At 44.6% G+C, this 4,889-nt stretch overlaps 1 long non-coding RNA gene across 1 annotated transcript; it reads right to left on the bottom strand.

Moving 5' to 3' along the window:
• Nucleotides 1-539: 539 nt before the first annotated feature.
• Nucleotides 540-3,485, bottom strand: LOC127313365 (uncharacterized). Its single transcript, XR_007858940.2, has 2 exons — nucleotides 2,114-3,485; nucleotides 540-809 (listed from the first exon to the last, which is right to left on the bottom strand). It is a non-coding gene; the product is annotated as an uncharacterized lncRNA (long non-coding RNA).
• Nucleotides 3,486-4,889: the final 1,404 nt, after the last annotated feature.

The following is a 4,889-nucleotide window of genomic DNA, read 5'->3' as shown; positions in this document are numbered from 1 at the left end:
TGCTACCTTGGGTTTTCTAGGTTGGTTGTGTGTTTCATGGTGATCCCATGGTGGGGAGCACTACACCACAGCACTACAACCCCTACACACAAGTTGGTCGGAAAAGCCGCTTTCACCTACAGAAAGTTTGTCGGGAATCAGTTTTGCCGACCAACAATGTTGGTCACTGTAAGTCCGGTCGGCAATGGTCTTTCCCGACCAACATCTTTTTACCGACCGACTGTGTGTCAGTGGTAGAAAAGTTTTTCCCGACCAACATTTTATTCCCGTCGGACGTTCGTTTTCCCAACCGACCTTTGCTGCCGACCAACAGTCCGATGGTACAAGTTTTACCGACCAACTTTTTATTGGGCCTGCTGTGCGTTTTACCGACCAACTTTCCACTGGGCCTGCTTTTGGTCTTTTCCACAATCTCACGGAATACAAATTGCATCACTAGCACATATCCGGGATTCACATATATATACATTACAGATATTTGACAATTGCAATTACTACGCTAATATCGAAGTAACTTTTTTCACATACATTAGATTCAATTTATGAACACGTGGATAAATAATATCCAAAAATATCAAGGAATACATTAACCCACCACTAAAGAATAATATCATGTACTACTTCACACACATACAAATTGTTCATCTATTCTCAGCATGATTACCAAATACATCAGGTTTACAAAATGTAACTAGAATGTTCATGTGTAATGAGATGGAATTTACTATTACATTAAACATCAAGCTACTTGGTAGAGTACATGCCGCAACACAAACTCAGCATGATAATTCATTCTCTATAGAGCACACCTGCATATGCACATGACGTACAAACTTGTGAGATAGAAAGAATAGCAAGTTAGAGGACATCAACTTTCAAGGTAAGTTATATATATACACTCCACTAGAGTTTGGTGATTGAAGATGTGTTCCTAAGATTGCATGGATACCTACTTATTTTTGTAAACCCGTGTTCACAGAGGTGTTGGTTAACATAATAGTACAAGCTATCAAAAGCATTGGCAATAAAAAAAAGAGCAAATAACTGCGAACAGAATGGAGAATATATGAACCAACAATTCTTTATTAGGTTACTAGCTTTCAGAAGAACATGTACAATATAGAAGCAGTTAGTAAAATGCAGATGTGTAAGTTGTAAGCTTTGGCACGTATGATGATTACTCAAATCAAAGATTATATCAGAATCAAATAGATTCTGTTTGAACCAAAACAGAGACACAAATATAGCCTCCTGTTCCATAAAGATTCATTGGAACATTGATCCTTTGCCGAACTTTCACCAGATCGAACACATACAAAAATAAATAGTTATCCCTATGTTTGCTCATGTTTCAGGTTCCTTTTCAGAATAGGGAAATTGTGCTCAACATCAATAAGCAAACCAAATAATACTGAAGATTTCTTAGATGGAGTCAGTTTGAACTAAAACGAGAAGGCAGCATGTTAAAGCATTGTTCCATCAAGATTTAGCAAATCAATATTCCACCTAGTAGAACTTTTCCTCATGTGGAACTACCCAAACTTAAACTGCTAGTGCACTTGCAGATACAATAAAGTCTATTTCTTGACTGGATTGTGAGCATGTTTTAGTTCATTTTCAGAAATTTTAAATCTGTGTTGCAGCAGCATTACTAATCAGTTCAAAGACTACTGAAGAATCAACCAATCGTAGTTTATAAGTTTCCATGGAGCCCTGCAAATGTATGTGACTGGTAATCTTCATGGCCACGGCAAATCCATTAACCAACTACTGCACTTGCATTAGCATAGGTACAGAATTAATTTTATTTTCAGCAACAAATTTCTAAACTTGTTAGAGCTTTCATAGTTCTACAACTTCCGCATCAAAATATACATGTATAGTAACGTCCCATGTTCTGAAACAAAAATATATGGGGGATTAACCAAGTACTACATACATATCAGTCCAGATTCAGTAACCAACTCTCAAGCCGACTTGTGCACTCTAGTTCAGAACCCAACAGAAGGCAGTGTGGTATTAACTTAGCCTAAATTTCGTCCAGGTTCAGTACTGAGCAATCAGTTGGTGCACGCACGCACTCGCGGCGGAAGGAATATGAGGAGGTACTTACCGTCGAGTCGGTCGTGCCGCCACGCGACCTCTAAAAGTCGAACATGAGGCGCTGCAGCCTCACCAGCGGTTCTCGAAGGGCGACGCAGAACCCCAGCTCTGGGCTCCTGCATTCCAAATCGTGAATGAAACACCATGAATCAGTTAACCGGATCGGAAACAGAAATAAATCGAGCAAGAAAGCCGGAGTAAGAAGAAGGCGGGAGAGAAACTAGAGCATGGATGCGCCTGATCCCTCTCGTTTTGCCGCTGCTGCTGCACCGTTGGAGCTCGGGTGAAGCCGTATCAGAGAGCATGCATCGGTGGGGCTCGGCTCGGCCAGAAAAACGCTACGCCTGCACCGTGGAGCTGCATCGCCGAGGGTGCCAGCACAAGAGGTGGCAAGGGAACCGAGCGAGCCGTCCAAGAGCTCCCATCGATCTGCTTCATCGCGGGGAAGGGCGGCGCCAAGGATGCTGATAAGAGAGAGCAATCGACGGGAGGAGGAAGTGGTTGGGCCGTGCCCCCATCGTGGCTCGCCAAAAAATTAGGCAGATCTGCCGACGGCAAGATCGGGAGGATTGGAGGAGACGGGGTCGGGCCGCCGCCGCCGCCCGACTGATAGAGGGACAGAGGATAGGAGGGTTAGGGTTAGCTATTTTATACGATCCCTTCTTAGGCCGATTTCGCGGGCTGGGCTAAATTTTGGCGCTTCAAAGTTTCGGCCGCGCGCCCATCATCAGCCCACTTAGCAACCAGTTGTTGGTCGGCATTGTTTGCCGACCGACAGTTCGATGGACATAGCTCCATTCCCGACCAACGGTTGGACCCCAAAACATTATGCATTGCCGACCGAAAATCAGTTGGTGTGTGTGCATTACCGACCGACTGTCTGATAGAAGTTTCCCCGACCAACATTCTATCGCTGACATTGACTATTGCCGACTGATGTCTGTTGGGAATGATGTGCTGTGGTGTAGTGGAGGTTGCGAAACAAGGGTTTTAGGGTCAAAAGGGGTCAAATTGGCTTAAAATATAGAAACCCACCTTGGATGGTGCCAACATTTGGCACACTTGTGCATGGTGGCATTCCCCACCCTTTCTAACTTGGGTTTTCTAGGTTGGTTGTGTATTTCATGGTGATCCAATGGTGGGGAGGTGCTGAAACAAGGGGTTTTAGGGTCAAAAGGGGTCTACTTGGCCTAAAATATACCAAACCACCTTGGATGGTGCCAACATTTGGCAAACTTGTGCATGGTGGCATACCCCACCCTTTCAAACTTGGGTTTTCTAGGTTGGTTGTGTATTTCATGGTGATCCAATGGTGGGGAGGTGCTGAAACAAGGGGTTTTAGGGTCAAAAGGGGTCTACTTGGCCTAAAATATACCAAACCACCTTGGATGGTTCCTATATTGGGGACACTTGTGCATGGTGGCATGCCCCACACTTTCTACCTTGGGTTTTCTAGGTTTATTGTGTGTTTCATGGTGATCCCATGGTTGGGAGGTCCCGAAACAAGGGGTTTTAATCAATTTTATGGTCAAAAGGGGCCTACCTTGGCCTAAACTATAGCAAGCCACCTTGGATGGTGCCAATATTGGGAACACTTGTGCATGGTGGCATGCCCCACACTTTCTACGTAGGGTTTTCTAGGTTGGTTGTGTGTTTCATGGTGATCCCATGGTGGGGAGGTGCTGAAACAAGGGGTTTTAGGGTAAAAAGGGGTCTAATTGGCCCAAAACATAGAAATCCAGCTTGGATGATGCCAACATTTTGCACACTTGTGCATGGTGGCATGACCCACCATTTCTACCTTGGGTTTTCTAGGTTGGTTGTGTATCTCATGGTGATCCCGTGGTTGGGAGGTGCCGAAACAAGGGTTTTAATTAATTTTATTGTCAAAATGGGTCTACCTTGGCCTAAAATATAGCAAGCCACCTTGGATGGTGCCTATATTTGGCACACTTGTGCATGGTGGCATGTCCCACACTTGCTACATAGGGTTTTCTAGGTTGGTTGTGTGTTTCATGGTGATCCCATGGTGGGGAGGTGCCGAAACAAGGGTTTTAGGGTCAAAATGGGTCTACATTGGCCTAAAATATAGAAAACCTCCTTGGACGGTGCCAACATTTGGCACACTTGTGAATGATGGAATTCCCCACCCTTGCTAACATGGGTTTTCTAGTTTGGTTGTGTGTTTCATGGTGATCCCATGGTTGGGAGGTGCCGAAACAAGGGGTTTTAATCAATTTTAGGGTCAAAAGGGGTCTACCTTGGCCTAAACTATAGCAAGCCAACTTGGATGGTGCCAATATTGGGAACATTTGTGCATGGTGACATGCCCCACACTTTCTACGTAGGGTTTTCTAGGTTGGTTGTGTGTTTCATGGTGATCCCATGGTGGGGAGGTGCCGAAACACGGGTTTTAGGGTAAAAAAAAGGGGTCTAATTGGCCTCAAACATAGAAACCCACCTTGTATGTTCCCTATACTGGGCACACTTGTGCATGGTGGGATGCCCCACACTTGATACCTTGGGTTTTCTAGGTTGGTTGTGTGTTTCATGGTGATCCCATGGTGGGGAGGTGCCGAAACAAGGATTTTAGGGTCAAAAAGGGGTCTAATTGGCCTAAAACACAGAAACCCACCTTGGATGGTGCCAAAATTTGACACACTTGTGCATGGTAGCATGCCCCACCCTTGCTAACTTGGTTTTTCTAGTTTGTTTGTGTATTTCATGATGATCCCATGGTTGGGAGGTGGCGAAACAAGGGGTTTTAATCAATTTTATGGTCAAAA

This window comes from Lolium perenne, chromosome 7, assembly GCF_019359855.2.
Source record: "Lolium perenne isolate Kyuss_39 chromosome 7, Kyuss_2.0, whole genome shotgun sequence".
In the NCBI taxonomy this organism is placed as follows: domain Eukaryota; kingdom Viridiplantae; phylum Streptophyta; class Magnoliopsida; order Poales; family Poaceae; genus Lolium; species Lolium perenne.
Note: the sequence above shows the minus strand (reverse complement) of the source record. Positions and strands in the feature narration are given on the sequence as shown.